The sequence below is a fragment of the Zosterops lateralis genome (assembly GCF_965231275.1).
Source record: "Zosterops lateralis genome assembly, contig: HAP1_HAP1_SCAFFOLD_113, whole genome shotgun sequence".
Lineage (NCBI taxonomy): Eukaryota > Metazoa > Chordata > Aves > Passeriformes > Zosteropidae > Zosterops > Zosterops lateralis.
In genome coordinates, this window is record NW_028154566.1 from 4960 (window position 1) to 13963 (window position 9004).

General features: G+C 51.8%; 1 long non-coding RNA gene across 1 annotated transcript; it reads left to right on the forward strand.

The window, feature by feature from the left end:
* The first annotated feature begins 2553 nt into the window (after window positions 1-2553).
* On the forward strand, window positions 2554-4960 carry LOC310923579. Its single transcript, XR_014592633.1, has 3 exons — window positions 2554-2605; window positions 3982-4091; window positions 4851-4960. It is a non-coding gene; the product is annotated as an uncharacterized lncRNA (long non-coding RNA).
* The last annotated feature ends 4044 nt before the right edge of the window (window positions 4961-9004 follow it).

Sequence of the window (9004 nt, forward strand, 5' to 3'; positions counted from 1 at the left end):
TGCTTTCTGTTCTTCCTCTGGAACTGAGTTGACTTTGTAACCAAATTGCCCCAAAGACACCATTGGTTTGGGAGAGCTCCTGTCAATAGCTGCAGGGGGGAAAGGGGATGTCTGTGGGCAGTGGGGTGTGCACAGCATTTGCAGTGAGGCCCGGGGGAGCTCTGTGCTCTCAAGGGGAGAGTCTGTGGCAGTGGAGCCTGGAACTCCCTCCGTTTGCTGGTCCAGCCAAGAACTGACACAGCCCAGTATTTTGTGCTGTTCTCTTGCTTGCTGTGTGAAGGGACTGTGGCTCCTGGAGGGATGCTGTGAAAGCAAAAGGCTCTCTTGGGGTTGCCTTGCTCTGTGGCATTTCCCACCACAGGCACTTTTTTTTCCTAACAGCATCTGGTTCATGTTCCCTCTCCCATTGCAGGGCACCTCACACGAGGATCTCGAGCAGCTCCTCCTTTGGTGAGTTTGAAAGGAACCTTTGGTGTTTGGAATTGTGCAGCAAGGTGTGAGCTCAGCGTGTGGCAGCCGAGTGCAAGCCTGGGGGGCTGAAGGAAAGTTCCTGTCGGTGTCTTTGCAGCAGCAGCAGCAGCAAAGGGATCCCCGGCAGTTTCTCCTTTTCTGTTGAAGAGCTTTTGAAGAGCTGCAGGTCTGGTTTTGCAGGCAGAAGATGCTTGCTGGCTTTAGCCATGGTGGAATATCAAATTCCCAACAATAAGTGGCAATGTCGATTTTAGCCCATTGTTAGTTTGAACAGCTCGGAACCGTTTCTGCTTAGTGCAGCTGGATGTGCAGCTGAGGATAAATAAGGTGATAACTGAGACAGAACTTCCCATCCCTCACGCTACCCTCTGTCCACAGGGCACAAAAGCAGCATCAGCACCTCCTCTGGCTCCCTCTGCTTCCAAAGAGGAGGCCAAAGAGGAGGAAGAGAGCAGTGAGCTTCCCACTGTTCTGGGGGATGGTGGTGAACTTCCCTCTGTGCCGGGAGACGACCATGAACTCCCCACTGTTCTGGGAGATGAAGGCGAACATCCCATGGATTGGGAATACAACATCGAGGCTCCTGCAGTGTGGGACAGGGACAGTGGACATCTCCCAGTGTGGGATGAGGAAGGTGAACATCTCCCAGCGTGGGACGAGGATGATGGACATCTCCCAGTGTGGGATGAGGACAGAGAACATCCTGTGGCTTGGGAAGAGGAGGCTGAACATCTCCCAGCATGGGAAGAGGACGGCGAACATCCCGTGAGTTGGAAAGATGACGGTGAACCTGCAGCGTTTTGGGAAAAGGATGGAGAACCTGCAGCGTTTTGGGAAGAGGACGGAGAACCTCCCTCTGCGTGGGAAGAGGACACTGAACCTCCCTCTGCTGAGGGATCCTTGGCTGAACGTTCTGACAGCAGCACAGCCCTGCAGGCAGAGGAGAGAGGGGAGTGGTGCCTGAGGCAGCTGAGTACGTCTGCTCTGTTCCTGTGTGCCCGAGCAGGTGCTGTGTGTGTGTCTCAGCATCAGCTGCACCCAGTGTTGCTCTGCAGCTGAATGTCACAGAGTCATTGATTGTCCTTCCCCGGCTGAGAACAAGGGCCCCAGGGAGTGGGGCCCCATTCTGGCTCTGCTGCAAGGCGGGGTCTCCATCTGGGAGGGAGCGTCTTCCATGTGGTTTCTTTCAGGGAACACCGTGAGCGTGGGGGAGCCTGTGGAGAAATACCTGGAACTGGAGCAGATTGGCCAAGGGTAAGTGCAAGGCAGTTACTTCTACACCAGCAAGGCCCAGGTATTCTGCTGGTGCAGGATCAAGTGAGGAGTCAGGAGAGCTCCAAACGCCTTCAGACACTGGGGTATGATCCTGCTGTCTCTCAGTCCTGACCAGAATTGATAACTGTGGTCAGATGGCACCGCCAAAGGCCCCTGAGGCTGGCAGTGTCCTGCCTGCAGCAAGGAGCAGCACCTGGAAGATCTTCTGTCCCTGGACTGGGATTGCCTAAGAGAGCAACTCACCATCTGGTGACTGTCAGAAAACAGTTCTCAAGAAGATTTCTTTCCAATATTTTACTTCCAAAAATATCCACCGGTCAGGATTATCAGTATAATGGTTTACAAACAGAAACCAGAGATGAACTAAGAAGGGCTCTTTTCAGCAAAAGTAGCAGAGCCCATACATTCAGTAACAGACACAGAGCTGCTGCCCTTGAGGGGAAAATGCATGATGCCCTGATGGCAGGGCTCTTGTGGATCCTGCAGGTCTTAGGCAGGAAATGCAAAAGGATGAAATACATTCTTTTCTAGTTCTTTAGACACCCAGCACCCCACCCTAGGGTTTCAACTAAAGGAATTCATTGTGGACATTTGGGATTTGCTCCAGCACTTTTCCTTCATGTTTGGCCTCAGCCTTCCCTTGCACACCTTGCATGGCAGAGGACTGGTGGCTGCTGCGCCGTTGTTTGAAGGGCTGACGCACCCAGGTGTTTTCTGAATGCTACAGGCAGAAGAGATCTCCTGTCTGGGCTGACTTTCACTCCCAGGGCTAAAGCACTGCTTCTTTCTTCTCTGCTCTTTTGTCTCCAGGGCTTTCGGGGCCGTTTACAAAGGACTCGACAGGGCCACTGCAGGAGAGGTCAGTGTCAACACGCCCGGCACGTCCAGCAGCTCTCGAGGGCTTTCCCCTCTGCTGGGAGCTGTGGCTGGAGCTTTGGGGGCCCAGCAGAGCTTTCCTGCACAGGCTGCTCCTCTGAAGGCAGAGCAGGGTCAGCCTGCAGAGCATAGCTGGGACAGACTTGGAGCTTCTGGAGTGCCCAAAGGAATGCAAGGAGGGCAGCGGTGTCTGTCAGAGCAGGACACGCTGCCTTGGTCTGCACATCTAAAACCGTGAACGCATCAGCTGGTGGAGTGTTGGAGAAGGGAGACGCAGACACCATTAGGTCATCAGCAGAACTCATTTTATTCAAGCACAGCCTCAAGTTATATACTTTGCTTAATTAGTTTATACATATTGCAAAAGCCAAGCTCCTGATTGGTAGTGACTACACAATACTTTACTTCATGTTATATTAGCATATTGTAACAGTTGTATCGCCTTGTAGCATTTAGTTCCTCTTTTCTCATGATCTCAGTTTCTCTCCCTCATCCTCATGCTGGCCTTGTCCTAGCTTCTAGTTCAATATTAGTCTGAGAGCTATTGTGTCCCTTATCCTCTTCCCGTTTCTCAGCTATCCTCTCCACAGTGGAGACTGAGGCCCAATTTATCTCCATCCCAGCCTTGGACAGGGACACTGTTTAGCAGTTTTTCTATGCTGAGTTTTATCTTCAAAGGGTACCTCAAGTCCTAATTAAGGAGAGATCCTGCTTGGGATCTTAGTTTGGGGTTTTAGTCCTACTGCAGCTGTTCACAGAGAGAGAGGGAGAGCAATGAGAAGATGGATGTCCAGAGCAAAGCTCTCTCCTAAACACTGCAGTTGTGTTTGGGGCTGGGGTCAGTGACAGCCTGTGACAAGGATCATCTGAGCAATGGATGTGTGTGTTTGCTTTGTCGTGCAATCCCAAACAGAGCAGCTGCATTTGAAATCATGACCAAACCCCATAGAATTGCTAAAGGGTTCCCAGCTATTTTGCTCAATTTTCACAGAACCAGAATTACCTCCTGCTTGCAAAATGTGTTTGAATAATAATGAGCATCACCATCATTATAAGAGTGGTGGTAAACTAGGGCCATTTGAGAAGAGTGTAGGTGCAGAGAATGTTGTTAGAGCTTTGAGGCTGAGGGACCATTTCTGCAGAGCTCCCAAGGCCAAATGTCTCTGGCCATGTGTCCTGTCAACAGCCCCCAGCGAGCAGAGCCATGGGCTGTGGGAATGGCACTTGCTGAGCTCTGGTGTCCCATCCCAGGGCAGTTTGGCACAGCCCGGCTCCGTCGCTCCAAAAAGACTCGCCCCATGTTTGCTGTGGCCTCCTGCCACAGACTCCTCCAGTTAAAGGTCTGCAATGTCCCTTCAGGTGGCCATAAAGAAAATGAGTCTCAGAGGGCAGAACTGGGAACGAGCTCTGAATGAGACCCTGGTCCTGAGGGACAAGAAGAACCCCAACATTGTCAGCTCTTTGGACAGGTGAGTGTTCAGGTCTCATCCCGTGCACGGGCCCTGCGTTGATCTTTCCTGGCATCCCTAGTCTGAAGCCTGTTTTGAAAAAGCCTGACCCGGCCATATCTTCCCAAAACAACAGCCTGGCAGTTCACTCCCTCCATGTGCTTTTATTGCTTTGGTGTTTCCTTCAAGTTGACCCTGTTTTCTGTGTCTTACAACAAGTGCTGACAATCCATGGCAGAAATTATTTCCCTTGGCTTCTTCTTCCCAAATCTTTTCCATTCCTGCAGATGCCAGGAAGACCAGGTTCTTGTTTCCAGAAATGCCTCATTTGCCCATTTTTCAATGGCCCTGCCTGTTTCTGAAGAGACTTTCTGCAAGGTTTTCCAAACAGTTGACCACTTTTATCCCAAGTGCTGCAGGGCCTCCCTCCCTGGATAACTCTGGAAGTTGTGTGGCCTTGCTCTGGAGTGAATGGTGGAACTGATGAGTTCAGATGCTGAACCAGCTGGGGACAAGTGTTGTGGTTTCACATGGATCTGGGCTGTTGCTAAACTGCATTTTTCCCCTGCTTGCCATCTAAGGCCTCTCCTTTTGCACAGGTGTCTCCTTCTCCTTTAGACTGTGCAGATTCCAAGGCCTGTGCACCCTGGCAGGAATGTCTCTCCATCTGATTCTGTCCTCATTGACAAGTGCCCTGGAAACAAAACCCCACTCGAGGCTTTTCCATGGGGGAATTGAGCACTGCACATTCATCTCCGGGCCATTGTGTTCCTCTTCCAGCTTCCTTGTTGATGGAGATCTCTGGCTGGTGATGGAATACATGGATGGAGGAACTTTGCAGGACGTTGTCAGACACACACGCATGGCTGAAGGAGAGATGGCAGCTGTCAGTCAGGAGGTGAGGGATCCTGCCTGTGCCTCCCATGGCTTGGACACGATGGTCCTTCCAAACAGGGCAGGGGAACAGGGGTGGCTCCACGTGAGCTCAGGGCTTTGTTTCTGTGGTGTTTTTATGAGCTGGAGAAGAAAGAGCCACTGAAAAGAATGGCCTGCTAGCATCACTGCACTTCTGTTCTTGTCCTCTTTCCTGCTGTGGGGGTACTCTGTCTTGTTTGGATTGGATTTGCTGTTCTCAGCTTTGCCTTGAACCATTTGCCTGGAGCTGGTCTGCACTGCACTCCTGGCCTGTCCCAGCAAAGTTTCTGCTGGCAGAATTCTAAACTCTCCTTTCTTGTGTGCTATATTCCAGCCCTTGATTTTTACCCTGGTGTTTTGTGTTCCCTCTCAGTGTCTGCAGGGCCTGGATTTCCTCCATTCACACCAGGTGATCCACAGAGATCTGAAGAGCTTCAACATCCTGCTGGGAATGGACGGCTCTGTCAAGCTGGGTGGGTGTTCCTGGCCAGGCACGGCGCTCCCGGGGTGCGGGTGTGGGGCTTCCCAGGGACGGCCAGAGCCCCACAGGTGCTGCTGGTGGCCCTGCCCGGCCCCTGCTGCCCCTGCAGAGAGCTCAGGAGAGGAGCAGCAGTGTCAGGAGTGCCTTTGCTCTGGCTCTGGCCCTTCCAGAGGGGCGGGAGTTGGAATCTCAAGCTTCAAGGGAATCAGTAAAAGCCACTGCATGAAAGCTGAGGGTTTCTTTAAGGGTCCAGTTCCATCTTTCCTTGGCTACAGCCCTGAGGGCTTTTCCAGCTGGATTCAGTACTGGATTCAGACAGAGAGTGGGGAATGTTTGTGAGTGGTTTCCTCATTCCAGCTGCCTTTGACAGGGTTTGTTTCTGTCCTCAGCTGATTTTGGCCTCTGCGCTCAGCTCAGCCCTGAGCAGGACCAGCCCAGCTCCATGGTGGGCACTGCTCACTGGATGGCCCCAGAAGTTGTGACCAGTTCTCCTTACGGCCCCAAGGTGGACGTCTGGTCATTTGGCATTGTGACCATCGAGATGGTGGAAGGAGAACCTCCTTACTTTAAGGAGACGGGGGCCATGGTAAGAGGCAAATTCTCCAGTGTTTGCAGAGCCCTGTGAGCACAGCGTGACCCTGCCCTGGGAGGAGCAGCTGGAGGTTTCTGCACATCGGGAGGGGAATTCCCAGAGGACTCAAACCTGAACACAGACAAATATTCTGCAGCCTCCAGCAACAATTTGCTTTGGGCTTTAAGTTGTTGCAGCTCTTCTGTCTCTGAGGATGACCTGAAAACGTGAAGACAGTGGATCAGCTCTAATGTTATCTTGCAAAAATACCCCAAATGCGCCCCAAAACCCAAACCCAAGAAATATACAAAGGATTTCCTAAAACAGGTTTTGTGAGAGGAAGTCCTTCCTGGCTCTTCTCACTGGGAAAGTTGTCTAACACATGAAGATGATTCTTTAACATCCTCATAGTCTAACATGTTGTTTTCCTATCCCAAGCTCCTTTCTCCATGTCACCAAGCCTGAGCTTTCAGCAACACAAACCTGTTTCTTGTCGGGCAGTTTCTGGGGTGGGGCATCAGGAATGAATTTACTTGAGTGTCAGTGGCCCTGCAGAGATGCATTTGATGTGAGAACCCTTTGAAATGACACAGTCAGACCACAGTGACTCTTGAAAATGGCCTGTAAAGCTGGTGTCTGGATTTGGAGAAGCAAAATGTGCTATTTCTGATGGAGGTTCCTCCTAACAAAGTCAGGCAATGAGATTGGCTCTCAAGGCAAGATCATTTGGATGCTGCAATGGCTGTGGCCGCACCAGGGTTTGGGATTTTTGGTTGGCCTAGAAAAATGAGCTGGGGAGCAGCATCTGTGGCAGGGAGGAAAGTGTCCCTGGAGCCGGGGCTGAGAAGCCGGGGTGGATGTGAGCAGCTGTGGGTGTGAAGGGAGCTGGCGGAGCGCTGTGTTTGCCTTTCCTGCAGGCTCGCGCTCTGATCCGGCAGAACGGGACCCCGCGGCTGCAGGAGCCCCGGCGCCTGTCGGCTCTGCTGCGGGACTTCCTCGAGTGCAGCCTGGAGCTGGACGAGGAGCGGCGCTGGTCTGCCCAGGAGCTGCTGCAGGTCAGTGCCCGGCGGCTGCAGGGGAAACGGCAGAGCCAGGGAGGGCTTTTCTTGTGGGGCCCTCTCCCATCATCTCCGGTCTCGCTGCTTTTCACACGCAAAGCGAGCAGAAGCCTGGCCTGGCTTGGGTTGGCAGGGTCCTTTCCAGGTCATCTGGGCCTGCTGCCCTCAATGGGCACAGACATCTTCAAGCACATCAGGTGGCTCAGAGCCCTGCCTGACCTGAACTTGGATGTTTCCAGGGAGGAGGCACCTCCCACATCTCTGGGCACCTTCTGTCAGTGTTTCCCCACTCTCCTGGTGAAAAAATTCTTCCTCTGATCTAATCTGAGCCTGCTTCCCTCCCTTCAGTTAAAATCCATTCCCCTTTGTCCTGTGGCAACAGAGCCTGTGAGGAGCATGACTTTGGAAAGTAACGGTTCATTTCTTTCTTTTTGATCCTTTGGGCAGCACCCATTTTTATCATCAGCCGAGCCTCTCTCCAGCCTGAGCGCTCTGATCGCTGCAGCAAAGACACTGAGGGAGCAGCAGAGGACATGAAACAGCTTTTTGTTACAGTAGTTAGGACAAGTAGTTAGTTATGGTAGTTAGGACACCCTGTTTGTTATGGTTGTTATGACACCCTGTTTGTTATGGCAGCTGTTGGGGAAGATGAATCAGGGAAACCTTACAAATATGATTGCTTAGCAAAAGATTCTGAAAATATGAATCCTATAATCGAAATAGAAATAAAAGCTTGCTTTGAGTTGTAGGATACCGAGCCTTAGTTACTATATCACTTGAAAACAATAGGCTGACCAGCTGAAGGGGAATCCCTTTTGATTGAACAATACCCTACTGCTGGCTAAGGGACCCAAAGGTCAATGTAGCAAAAGAGAAAAGTCTGAAGAGTAGTTTTAGAGTTGAAAATGTAACACAGTATGGTAAAGTAGTAGTTCCTATAGGCTGTATGTAGATTCTATAGGATTTTGTGTCTTGTACTGGTTGGTTAGTGTAAATTAGAATATTCATCACAAAAGGAGACATAATGTATTGGAACAAGGACCTTGCTCTCTCTGGCTCTCTTGCTCCCTCCTCTCTTGCTCCCTTCTCTCTTTGCACCCCCTCTCTCAGCTCCTGCCCCTTATGCTCTGACCCCTGCCACCTCTCTTACCTCTTACCCTCTTGTTCTCTCTCTCCCTCTCTCTTTGGGACTTCCCTTCAGCTGAGGCTGATGGCTGAAGGCAGTCCCTTTTTACCCACCACCCTTGCAATAGAACCACGTGTTCTAGAATGTCTCAGCTCTGCAGAGTTCCCTCTCCCCGCCATCCACAGATGATCCATCCTACAGGAGGCTTTGTGAATAAAAACTCCCTTAAACCTCAACTCCCTTGACATGTCCCATCCTTCTCCCCCTGCGACTCAGTTGCCTGGAGCAATGCCAGGGCAGAGGGGGCCCAGCCTTGCCCAGAGCTGAGCCCCAGCAGAGCCCTGGCAGAGCCCAGAGCAGCCTCGGCATCTGCAGAGTCAGCCTGGAAGGAGCTGCTTGGAGCCTTCTCGGCTGCAGCCGACTCTGGGTCACAAACTGTGTGTGGTGGAAAATGCCACGGGTTCTGCGGGAGGGCAGAAGGGGCCTGGGGAAGGCCAGAAGGGCCACGGGGAAGGCTCCATGCAAGGGAAAAACCTGCCCAGTTGTGGGAATACAGCCAGAGCCGAGCTGGGAGCACTGCTCAGCTCACGACACAAATGGACATGTCAGCATTAGGTGGCCGCAAGCCTTGGCAACCGAAAGCAGAAGTTTGAGAAAGGAATGTAAGAGACAGCGATGTGCTTGGTACAAGATGTGCTTAGCAAGCAGGACTGAGATGAGACAGCACATACCTGTGTTAGTGTGAGGCATGACTAAAGCAATGTACTTGGCAATAGTACCTGT